This window comes from Periplaneta americana, chromosome 4 (genome assembly GCF_040183065.1).
Source record: "Periplaneta americana isolate PAMFEO1 chromosome 4, P.americana_PAMFEO1_priV1, whole genome shotgun sequence".
Taxonomy (NCBI): Eukaryota; Metazoa; Arthropoda; class Insecta; order Blattodea; family Blattidae; genus Periplaneta; species Periplaneta americana.
Genome location: NC_091120.1, coordinates 60377313 through 60390958, shown reverse-complemented (window position 1 = coordinate 60390958; position 13646 = coordinate 60377313). Strand labels below are relative to the sequence as shown.

Below are 13646 nucleotides of genomic sequence, written 5' to 3'. Positions count from 1 at the left end.
CAAGGCGAGTATGATGACCCTGTGAACCTTTCACCAGCCGCAACAGCATCTTCAGTTCCACGTTGCCACATCGAAATGCCTCATGCTCATAACAAATCTGTACATCTTCCAAGTTCCTGGATGCGAGCTGCTAAACCTATAATCTAAACCCCATAACACGGGTAGCCTTCACCTATAAGGCTTTCTGGAACTAGGTTACTGTAATAGACGTGATTCAGTCCGTAACACAGAACAATTGTGCTCAAGACTGAGGATACCATTTCAAAACTTATATTTTATGTACAGTATTATAAAAATATTCTGTCCAAGAGAAAACGGCAATTTCACAACTGTTCATTATAGGAGGAAGACGGTAAGTCTTCCAAGTAATCAATGAAATATCGTCATTGTTATCATCACCACAATTCCCACCTATCTTCAATGATAGGGCCCTATGGCCCTTTCCTACATCATTCGCCTCATTGATATTAATACCTTGCCTAACGTTAGACAGTCGCAACCAGCGGGACCTCCATGTCACGTGGTTAGCATGGCGAAACACTGTCACATAAGTTAGAATAAAAATAAAACAATAAATCAATCTAAGTTTCTGCTGGGAATCGAATAAAAACTACCGATTCTTTTGCAGAAAATACTATCACCTCAGCTACAGCGAGGAATATTTTTTGAGTGTTTTATTATAGATTCACTCTTTGGCTATATTCCTACATAGATATGTGGTGTTCAATCTTTTTTTGCTACCGTACCTCCAAAATAACATTTCCTTATCTTCGTACCCCAAACTGCATTTAAATTATTTCAACACAAGACTATGATTAATGTTTTAGGCAAAATAAATGATTTATTATTATTATTATTATTATTATTATTATTATTATTATTATTATTACTACTACTACTACTACTACTACTACTACTATACGTACAATAGTTATAGATGCATTAATAATAGTAATGAATTATGAAAAATGTTATTGTAGCTAAGAAAAACAAGAGTTGATATTGTAAAAGGAATGTAAACTGCAATAATCATCAAGTATAATAATAGCAATATGCGTTACAAGAGCGGATGTTGAAGTTTTCATGTTCGAGGAAAAGTTTGAAAAAGCGAAACGTAGTTTATTACATACCTGAAAGAGGAATTTCTAATTAGTTGCAATGAAATCTCCATCTTGGTTTCTGTTCAATGACGGCAAATTTGCAAAACAAAAATATCTATCTTCAACATTGTTGCTTTAAAATGTTTTCTGTGTTTACTATACTCCAGCAGGCCGTGATACACGTCTGTCTTCCCCCCCCCCCCAGTCTATGATGAGTCTGGAATCTTGTTGATTTTTTCACGGCTTCCTTAATGTTACTTGCATCACGAATGCAGTAACTTTAGTGGAGTTGTAGAGTTTACTTAATTTTTGCAAATATTTAAAAACAATAATTAACAGTGCAATTTAGGTGAAATTGCAGTGGTAAGTTTCCAATTTATAATTATTACTGTATTGAACGTCTCTAAAAATAATATGTTAAAAGCCTAAAGCAGTAAAATCAATATGTCACTTAAGCGGTAAGAAGAGGGAAATTGTTATGTGTGTTAGGTTGGGATTACTGAATGTGGAATTTTAGACTTTCCGCGGATTGGTTTTATGCGGAAACCAAGCAAATACGCACGACCTCGCACAAAATAAATGTCAGCATATGTAATCAGTGGGATGCGTACTCCTAGGGGGTACGCGCACCATAGAATGAATACCATTGATATAGATTACTTAAAGCTCAGTCATAAATCATTTAAGCCACCTCAACATCTGTCTATCCCAATTTAATTCATTCTTCAGTGTTTGCTTTCACCCGCTCGAAAATTTAACAGCAATATTCCACACTAACTCAACACTATATTTGAAAAAAATAATGTCATTCTTATTTGGTCATTTAACAACGTTGTATCAACTACTAAATTATTTAGCGTCGATGGAATTGGTGATCGCGAGATGAGGCTGAGAATTAGCCATAGATTACCTGACATTCGCCTCACGGTTGGGAAGACCTCGAAAGAAACAAACCAGGTAATCAGCTCGAACAGGAATCGAACCACGCCCGATCGTAACTCAGGATCAGCAGGCAAACGCGCTACCGTCTGAGCTACGCCGGTGGCCGGTATATTTTTAATTCATGTAGCGAAATTAATGGCGACAACAGATCTAGTTCTTTCTACACAATCTTTTCCGAGCGGCAAACGGTCACAAAATAGAGGTGTGGAGCTGAAAACGTTCCTTCTTGCCGGTGTTCAAAAATATCTGTCGAAACCTGATTTTAACAGTCTTCGTGAATTTGTTAGTGCAATTCGGACACTGTCCACACGGTAAAGAACGTGCGGTTTTATTCATTGTTTACATCAACGGTTAGTTGACTTGAGGGGGATGGTGCCTGATCTAAGATATTTTAGTAAACATTTTGTTATTGAGTTCACAGAAGTCTATAGGGGCCCTATTCATAGACATCGCGCTAGCCCATGCTACGAGCGTTCTAAACTAGCCCCGGTTATAGCCAGGTTACTTATACAGGATTCAGAGACGCCGATTAATCAGTGGCTACATTAGTCGGCGTATTAGCTTTGGAAACTGTTACACGATGCTGAAAATGCTACTGCGCATGTGCAGACTGGCAATTGTCATGCTCAGACGCAAGCGATTCCGAATCGTTTCTGTTTATTTGTGAGGTTATTGGCGATATTAAACTACAATAAACTATTTGTTTTTTTCTTCTGTGGTAAAAAAAAGCATGAAATATACATGGCAGCGTGCGGGAATTCGACTACACAAGAAGAAATGTCGAAAATGTAAGTAGAAATGTTATAATATTATACGTAATATTTTTAGGTTAGGCCTTGACGTAACTATTATGAAATATTGGACTTCAAAGAGTGAATTATTCTAATTCAGTATATATTTATTTACTTTTAGTTGAAGAAATAACTAAAAACAACTGGTGGAGGATGTCCTGCTCCCGAAATTGATGACGTAGGCCTACTAAACGATATGGAATGTTAACATATGAGGTATGTGTTTTTGGTTCTTAGGACATGTTTTTGTAAGTAAGATAGGCCTATTACTTCATGGTAAATGTTTAATGTGGCTCTGGTATGATTATGTCACCTAAGGCTACTCTGAATAGGTACTTGGTAGCCTAATTAATATAACGTAAATAATATATCTTGTAGGAATATAGCTGATAATGCTAGTAAAATGTAATTCACAACAATCGTGAAAATGCAAGCTACGCCTATACTCAACTACCATAAATGCAGTTTGGATAATATGGCTTTGTAAATACCTATAGGGGATTGGGCCACAAACATCTGATGTCAACCCACACAATTATCGGCTTCCCCAATTATCAATCATACCTTAACGTAGGCCTAATATCTTGTGTACAAGAATTATCAAAACTGAGACCTTATTTTAAAGGGCAGTAGGAACGCCTAGAGATTTCTGAGATATCCTTTTCTCTACTTTGTCAAAAGAAATAGCATTATTTGAGGTTAGAATTACCTACATAAGCATAAGAAATTTGTAGAATCCATATTGATGGTCAGCTATAAAATTTCATTATCTTGTGTGTTTATAGAACGCTAGTAAGTGATTTATAAAATATATATCAAACTCATATTTATTACAGCACTGAAAAGACAAAACCTCATACGCCTATGTAATCTGTAGTTGTGGTGATGTAAACATAGATTAGGCCTACCTCTTATTGTGTTACAATAGAAAGCCCTAAGAATAATGACAGGAGTGCAAGAAATATTTTCCACCTTAGGCTTTCTTTGAGTAGCCTACATGATGTTTCATGTCAGAAATCAAAACATCCATAATATAATATTATGATTTATTAAACACACTGTGTATATAATACAAGACAAATTAGATTTCCATTTAACCTCTATTATTCTCAGCTGTTGTAAAACGTTCACTGTTTATGTATTATCTTAAAGCTTTGATGGGTCAAGAGGAAAAATTTAGAAAAGAATTAACAAAATTGCTTTATATTCATTTTTGCAAAATGATGCATAGTTTAATTATGTTTTAAATACTTACTATATATTAATGAACATATTTTGGCTATTTGCTTAATTTACTTGTTCCACATCTCATAGCTGTAATGCTGATGTAAGATCTATATAATACAATAAGTATTATGTTTACGTTTTCATTTAATATTAATAACTTACATGCTTATTTCAGGATGTCATTATTGCACCATCATCATCATCAATCCCACGTATGTCTGCAATAAATCCTGTCTCCACAATCCCAGGTGAATGGGCGTTAACAGTCTCTACAGTAATCAACAACAGGTAAGTTTAAGATCTCATTCATACCTAAGAATATTGCTAGGCCTATTTATGATTACAATATTATCAATCAATCAATCTTCTTAATGTATCCAGCAGAGCTGTGTCTTCTGCAACTGGTACTGATGATTTTAATTTACTTTTTTTGTGGTTTATAATAATCATACAGTGTACTGTATATTATTTCAAGGCAGTCCATTGGGTCAGAATGGGACTTTACAACTGTGTACATGATGAAAAATTATGGCTATTTTTCTTTAATGAAGGACAGTTTAGTTAGTATTAAGACATAAATATTAAATGCAACAATAATATTACAATGTATCACTAATATGAAACGGTTAAACAAGGGAACATTAATTTGAATACTAGAAATTGAGTGATACATTGTATGACAGTTATTCCAACCCAACCAACAAATTAATGTATAAGTGCTTCATAACAATTAAAATTTATGATCTGCAATATGAAGTGGGATGCATTTGAATCATAGTACATTTTGCAGAAAATTAAATTTTCTTGCATGTTTGGATCAAATGGATAATTTCAAACAATTGATAAATTTTCAAACTTAGACAATTAAAAAAAATTCACAGTTTTGATAAGAAGTAGTGTCTTTTGTGTACAGTAGTATGCAAATGATTAACATTTTTTTCGTCTTTCCATAGGACTCTGCTGCAAGATCATCGAGAATGACAGAGTATGAAGAAGTGTTCCTCCTAAGCATGAAGCCCAAAAATTAAACGTGATGAGAAGTTCTATGAATTGCAGAAAACAAAATTGTTATTAGAAATAAAATATTATTAAAGGCAAAGTTAAAAATTATCTGGGACAAATCAAAGAACTAGAGATGTAACTTAGTAGTAGTGGTAGTGGTGGTGGTGATGGTAATAGTAGCACTAGTAGTGAAATTTTCTTGAGTTCTTGTCTACTTCATTTCCTTGCAAGCTTCCCAGCAGTTTATAGGAACTTGAAATTCTTCTGTCCCAATCATTTTCTGGAGTTTGGTGTAGAGTAGTAAGTATTCCTTGTTCATTATTATATTTGTGTTGTTGCATGCTACACAGTGTTATGAGTGTAACAAGTTTATTTGATGGAGATATGCTGCTGGACAGTTGTGGCCAGTTTCTAAGCTGAATGGGGCAACTGCATCAGATTGAGGACTATTAGTATTACTGTATATTGGGCTCTAGTAGTGTTTTCAACTTTTTATTTTCACATTGTTGTTTAGTGAATTCTGTACATATGTATGTGTTCCTTTTTCTTATTTTAATGTCGGTTAAAAGTTTTGCTGATTTATAAGACTGATTACCGGTACTTATTTATTTTTTTGTTTTTGCTGGATTCATCATTCATCGAACCTGTAGTTCCTGAGTTAGAACATATTCCCTGATGGAGGTTTAAGTACCTACCTAAAGCAATTTAGTTACACTTATGTCTATAACTATGCAATTAAGGTGTTATTAGTAGAGAAATTTAATTCAGAGTCTTTAATTTAGGCTTGGAAGTCTCTAATGAATTGATCCATGAATTGAAAAAAGCAAAATTATTATTAGAAATGGAAATGTTAAGAAAACACAATTAGAAAGAAAAGAATAGGGGGAGGGCCTAATGAAAAGCTGGAAATGTTGTTTTCTAATGCCAGGCATTTGACAATAAAGTCATTTGACCTCTTGCACTCCAATATTTTTCAAAGTTATTGTCATGGTCAGCTACTGAGGCACAGATTTGAGGTGTTCCGAATCCATTTCTTGGTTTGAGTTGCACAATGGACAAAAACTGGAAATGTAGTACTTTAGTGTAATGTTCTCTCTTTTATTACATTGCTGAAACTCATGTTTACAATATCATGCTCTTTCAACTACATTCCTTAATAAATAATATTTTATTTTGTGTTAGAAAAAAATACTTATATTCACCACTTCTTTAAATGAATTTATTTTTTATCAGACAGTCTATCAAAGGTAGAGATGTGATTTTGCATCATATTGTAGGTATGACATGCATACATACACAACAAATTTCATCACAAAATGTTGGATAGTTTTTTAGTTATGAGAGAAATGCTTCATCACTGCACAGTGAACTGTCAACATTTTGAATTTAGAAAAAAATATATATACATAAATATTTTTTTCATATAGTAGAAGGACAGTGTTTTACACGTACTAATTTTCATAACTGTACAAGATACAGTAATGGTGGAAAAAATGTTGAATATTTGCAAAATTTTACTGCTGTAAGCTGTACCTAACCCCTTCAGGTAAATTGAATAAATGTAGCCTGTATGTTAGAGTAAATATCTGGTCGCGGGATTCTTTCCAATGCAGGGCTAAATCTGCAATGCTTCACTCATTTCTTGTAATCATTTTACTGGTGACTTGTCTGTATTTTTGCATGAAACTCATTCAGAAGTTACTAATTTGCATCACTTACAACCTGAAATGAATATGGAACTTAGGAATGAGGAGAAAAATTAAGGTCTATATTTATTTTCTTAATACTCTCACTCTATGCTACGCGATTTTTTTTTTTTTTTGTAATGGCGTTTGCTTATTCTTGTATTATGTTGATATGCTTTGTTTGGCTTTTCCCCCTTTGTCCTTAGAATGTACAATAGTTTGTAACTTAGAAATAAGTGAATATGCAAAATATGAATAAAATTATTGTATGAAGCGAAGTTTAAACCTACATACGAGTTTTAATTTAATTTACAGAACCCCTGAGTTTCCATTATACTACCCCTTTCTTTGATATTATAAACTTATTAATTTGTCCTACAGAATAATATCTGTAATATTGACAATTAATAAGTCTATAATATTCTCATAGCTGCAGTTCATATTTCTGTACAGCTTACTGTGCACTAAACTGCGGATTCCCGGCCAACAAGTCACTCAACTGAGTGCGCTCCTAGTATAATGGCAGATGACATTGGACATAAACGTCAACATATATGCCTAACTTGGAGTCAGGCCACAAAGGGAAACATTGAAGGAGGAGGTTTCCATCTGGTGCTGTGGATTGAATTCAGCGTAGCTCAGTAGTCAGAGCGTTTGGTATGTAGAATCAAGGACCCGGGTTCGATCCCCGGTGCCGGAGCGAATTTTTCTCCTCAAATATTAACCTTTCTTTGATATTTATTTGTGAAAGTTCTCCAAGACTTAAGAATGTGCTATCTATGGTGCCAGTACCTAAAATCAAATATTTTTATATTGAACTTGTTCTACGTCATGGAAAGGTATATTATCATAAAATCCTATTAAAAAATAATCGCATTCTGCCATCTGTTTCAGTGACGTGTGAGCATTAGCACTGGATGCACTATTTATACTTGGAATAATTTATGTGAGAGTTTTTTTTTTATTAGACAGTAACTCTGTAATTAAATCAGTCATTTCTAAAAGGACTTTATCCAATCTTTTTGCTAAAATCAATTTAGAACGCTATCATATTCTCACTTGAATACGCCTTTCTGATAATGGGGATTATTCCATGTATTTTATTCAGATCTATGCAGGCTTCACAATATTCACAGCACTTCTCAGAGGGCCCTAATCCTGCAGTAAGGCGATTTTTATGGAGATGAGATTTTGAAATAAAGCCCTTTCAGAAATTACTGATTCAAATATAAGTTTATTAGCAACATTCCACGTTACACATACTTCAACTTTTTGTTTTACTTCGAATTGACGAAGATGTTAATATATGGACTATAATGATTTTCAGTGACTTCTATAAATAAGGAAGCATAGAAAGTAATTTGTCACACAGTACAGTATGTATATTAACCTTCTGTATACCAACCTCTAAATGTAGGCCTACACCAATCTGGTTACATGTATACTCCAGAATATGCTTGCAAATGAGTACAGGTTTACAAAATGCCCTATGAAAAATTGGTACTCTTGCTCTTTTATCGAGGAAACGTTTATATTATAAAGAAATTATCATTAACAGTTCTCTTTTTTCTTTCTAAATAATTTCTTTACAATTTATGCACACCTTTACTGTGTAGTGTCTGAATGGTCATTGCACTCACATGGCATTCTGTACTACACTTCCCATCCCTATTTCTCGGACATATCTTGCATCTCCCAACTTGTGCAGATGGCTAAGGCTGAAGAGAACTATCTTTGTAAATTGTAATTCTCTGGAGTCCATTTTTTTAACATTTCAGAAATGAACTGCACAAACTAAGCTGGGGATACTCGCTCAGTGATACAAACAGGTACTGGACTGCTGCAATAATAATAATAATTAGAATATTAAAAATTGAGGTGTATATTGCAGGTATAGCAACCCAAGAAACGAATGTATAAGTGATTCATAAGAAATAAAATTGACATAAAATACAAAGTGCACACCAGTGATTTGTGCAGTCAGTTCACATAATTTAGAGTATCTTATATTTTCTTAGATGTTAGAATGAAATAATTTCCAACAAAATGATAATCTTTCAAACTTAAACAAAAAAAAAAAAAAAACATATAATATAAGAAAGTAATAGTGTGATTGGTGTACACAGTTACATTACGTGGTATACAAAAGTTTAACATTCTCCCTTACTTTTCATTGGATTCTGTCCATGATCATTTAGAATAATAACACAGTATTTAATTTTTTTTATTTAATTTATTGTGTTCCATAGAAGCTTTAAGATATGGAACAAGTCAAGAGTTACACAAATTCTTGGCAAGATGAGGTGAGGCCGAGGATTCGCCACATATTACCTAACATTTGCCTTAATGTTGGGGAAAACCTCTGAAAAATCCATCCAGGTAATCAGTCCAAGCAGGAATCTAATCCAAGCCCGAGAGCAGCTGCAAATAGGTATAAAAACAATTAAAATGGTATAAAAAGATAGCAAGCAGATTAATTCAATTTAAAGGCATAAACAATTAGTTGAACTACACAATAATTTAGGTATATAGCAAGCAGATTAATTCAATTTACAAGTTTAGACATTTTATCAAACAAATATAGAATTCATCAGTTAAACTTATACAAAAGTACACAATACATTGCAAGTAGAGTAATTCACTTTACAAGCATTAACAAATATTTGTGTACACCATAACCACTATCCCCCAACAAAATGAAGCGTCCAAATTCATTCTGTTCAAATCGCTTCTTAATTCTAATCTCATTGAAAATGCGAGAGTCATGGGCACTTCCTCTTCAACGTGCCACTATATCCAGAATTTGGAAACTTGCATCACTTATAACCTTAAATGAATAAGGTAATATATGTGTTAACTAGCAATTTCATAAAGGACATTTCTATAAAAAATTAAAACTGTTAAAAAAACTGTCATGTGGGTACACAAATGAAAGCTACGAATGTGATTTGTCACTCATATAAGTGAAATGTATCCCTTTTGTTGTGCAATTTGGTAAAAAATGTCAAGTTTTTTAACTAAGCAACAGTTTTTATTCTTTGAGTTTTTTTCATTCTGATATTTAGAGCTGCTAACAGCTGACCTTCTAGTAATTCTCCAGAAAAGCTACATTGAAGAAGGAACAATAGATATTTGCTTCACTGACTTACGTGACATATATACAGTAGGCCAAATAAACATGTGGTTTTAGTCAGCAGCCACAAATACTTTCAACATAAAAATCGTTTAATAGTTACTAGGGTACTGTTACTTACATACTGTAATGCACTGTTGTAGCTCCCACACTCCCATTTATTACCAATATAACACCATTTCTCTAATAATTCTCCCTCGACTTCTCGCATATTATATTAGTAATTAGTTAGAAGGAGGGGGGGGGGGCAACAACATTGAGGCGATTTTTTATTGTGTCTTCTTCAGTGTAGCTTTTCTGGAGAATTACAAATTACAAATCCTTTTTCTTGTACCATTTAACTGAAATAATGTAATATAATGCATTACTATCTAAAATGTAAATAAAGTTATTAAAAGCTAAACTAGCACTGAGGTGGTTCTCTTCGTACTCTGCTTATACACTTTGCATATACGAATCTGTGATAGATTAGGTTAGATTATTTTTGGCTTTTATAATGGCTTGCATATATGACCAACTGCATATCTACAAAAAATATCTCACAAATTCAACGATTTTCAGTATCGAAATCATCGGAACTACCTCAGCGCTAGTTTCACCAAAATTTCAGCCTAGGTCTACATAACCTCTTACGGGTTGTAATTTCATTTACAGTACGTACCTGAACGTTTAATAGAGAATACCATCCTTTTCGGTTGATATATATTTGTGACAGTTCTCCTCCAACATTTGTTATGGGTATGTGCGTGCCATCTATGGCGCCAATAACCTAAAAATGATGAAATATCACAATAGGTCTACTGTACCAATATGGTACCGGTACAGTACAAATTTCTCTAAGAAAGCATTCACATACAATATTCAAATCATGAAATATAATTACCTGAAGGGAATCTTGCGATGTCGTCAAACTTTCTCGCAGTGTTATTCGTTTTTCTTCCCTAGGAAAACGTACGTAACGAAGCGCGAGTCCAGTGATTGCTACTGACACATTCGTTATTATACATCTTACAGAAGCCTGACTAATGTTGTGTACGTCATATTTTCTAAATATGTCCAATCTCGGTAGGTACGTCTTCCTCCTACATATCACATCACGAATTCGACGTACATAACCCACATTCACTGCATCATAACAGCCATCTTGCTAAGCTAGTCGGCCTCTAAACTACCCTACCGGCGGGGGCTAAAATTTAGCCAGCCAAACCCCTCTTAGTACACGTATTATCGCTAACACTAGTTTATGAATACGAAAAACGTTAGTTCGCTGATCATCCACCGGAAGTAGCTATTTAACCCGCTCTAAGAATGTCTATGAATAGGGCCCTATGTATTCAGAAGAAAATATTTGGGCTCTCCAACTTGTACTGTAGGAAACAACTTCCGGTTCCACCGTCAGATTAATATAGTAGACACCAAACGGTCGTCTAGTCTTTTGTGTTTGTTATGCCGAATAATCCAAAGAACTGAACGTGATGTCCTCTATCTGCCTCTTTGTATCACAGTAGTATGGCCATCCCTTTTCGAGGGCTGGACTTGCGATAGATCGTTGCATTACATTGGTCTATGTGCACCCTATTACGAGGAAAGATCGGAAAGTAACCCACAACAATTTTTTACGGAATCGTATTTTGGTTAGGACGTTCAAAGTTGGTAGATAGTTTGAATCTTGCGTTACAGACAGCAATGGTTCGATCAGGTGTCGATTGTCTGGACCGTAGCATCATCTTCAAGTGGTGAAGAGGGCTACCGACGAAGCACGTTCAGGTCGATCAGTGACCGCTGCATCACCACCCAATCGCCCATCCTACAGTTCAGACCTCACACCGTCTTTTACCTCTTAGGACCAATGAAGAAATTCCTAGGAGTCCAACCCTTCGGTTCGGATGAAGAAGTAAAATCAGTCTACTAACAATATGATATCGTATGTCAGCACCAGAAAATTATTCATGTAAAACAAATCACAAAATAAATCAAAGCAGGTACTGATGTCATAACCAAAGTAATAAACGTTAAACAAAAGAATATAAGCTCAAAAAATAGTTCCGTATCGTACTCTACAGCAGACCCGGTAGCCGTACACATACGAATAACATGGATGTTAGTAGGTCTACAAACTTGAAATGAACGTATAAAAATCGAAAGTAAAATTGGACTCAACAGAATAGTCAGTTCTTCGGTAATAAGAGCCTGATATTGGGACCTTATCTTAAACATCCGAGGAAAGTAAATCCCAAGACGTGATTTAAAATCCCAAACAATTCTTCAAACCCCATTTATCGTGAATGCTTAAATTCTGAACTAGTCATGTTCAGAATAAACCAAATCAAAATCAATATAAATACTATATACTACATTTCATAGGGTATTAAAATCGATTTTAATACGTTTACCGTATTGAAACTTTCATGAAAAGGGGGGATTGAAAACGATCTGAGTCTCGAGGTCGAAATAGGTTCCTAAAATGTGGGATCGGATCGTATTCAAATACGGATTGAATTGCATGAAAACGGGTATCGTATTCGAAACGATTTCGCGCACGAATGATCATTTGTTTCATGTCATATGTTTTAGCAAGACCATAATTTGTTGAAAAGTTGTGTTATAATAGGGTAAACCATACAGTTATTGGCCACTTAAGGAAAATTTTATGTTTGAAAGTAGAGGATTTCAATGCATTATATTGTAAGAAGGAACTGTTTGTGAATCTGTAATTGTCAATTATTTCTTTATTCAAATCACTGTTACAAAAATGGAATCAATAATATTGTGTGATACTAGTGACCAATTAAAATTAATATGTGTGAAATTATAGTTATTGGCCACTTCTTGACAGTTATTGGCCACTGATTGCATAGTTATTGGCCACTTCACAATTATCAACTCTAACAGAAATTTATTTTTGTTTTGGCTGCAAATATTATTTTAAACTGTTGCTATTATTTCTATTAGTTATTTACACATGCATTGCACTGTCCTAATACCAGTTTTATGTAAAATATAAATCCACATGTCTCTTTACTGTATAGATCCTTATTTATATGTTGCTAGTTTATCAATTTTCCAAGGTAATCATCATCCTCCGAACTACCGTTAAGGTCCATACTGTTATGTGAATCTTCTCCTTTATAAAAATGAGTGACACAGGGAGATATCACCATCTTTTTCAGGAATGTGTTGTCTGTGAATTATAATTTACATAAAATACTTTTTTACAATCTTCACATCAAATTTCACTGGAAGCTTCTTGCAAATGTCACAAATTGGACTTGATTCATTTTGCAATTCTCTGAAGAGTGTTCGTTTTATTTTTTCTGTCGCAACTTTACTTTTTCTCTTTCTTTTTTCTTTTCTTGGACAACTTTCCGTTCGCGCTTCTTTCTGTGCATATCCTGGTAGCTCTGTGATATTATCGAAAACTGTAATCTTTCTATATCATATTTGCCTTTTCTTTTAGGTGTCTCTGGCCACACCAGAAACTTGCCGATTGATGTATTCTTGACTCTTTTGAGCATGGAAGATATTTTCTCACTTATGTTCTTTTTACTTGGTTATTTAACGACGCCTATCAAGTACGAGGTTATTTAGCGTCGATGGGATTGGTGATAGTGAGATGATATTTGGCGAGATGAAGCCGAGGATTCGCCATAGATTACCTGATATTTCCCTTACGGTTGGGGAAAACCTCGGAAAGAACCCAACCAGGAATCGAACCTACGCCCGAACGCAAATCCACATCGACAGGCAAGCGCCTTAATTGACCGAG

At 34.3% G+C, this 13646-nt stretch overlaps 1 protein-coding gene and 2 long non-coding RNA genes across 4 annotated transcripts in view; 2 read left to right on the top strand and 1 right to left on the bottom strand.

Moving 5' to 3' along the window:
- The window catches only part of LOC138697834 (F-box/LRR-repeat protein 7-like), a 371715-nt gene that overhangs the window by 303634 nt on the left and 54435 nt on the right, over window positions 1-13646 (top strand). The window lies entirely within an intron of this gene.
- On the top strand, window positions 2532-5911 carry LOC138697835 (uncharacterized). Its single transcript, XR_011331621.1, has 4 exons — window positions 2532-2830; window positions 2955-3049; window positions 4236-4348; window positions 5014-5911. It is a non-coding gene; the product is annotated as an uncharacterized lncRNA (long non-coding RNA).
- On the bottom strand, window positions 8961-11205 carry LOC138697836 (uncharacterized). Its single transcript, XR_011331622.1, has 3 exons — window positions 10764-11205; window positions 10542-10649; window positions 8961-9168 (listed from the first exon to the last, which is right to left on the bottom strand). It is a non-coding gene; the product is annotated as an uncharacterized lncRNA (long non-coding RNA).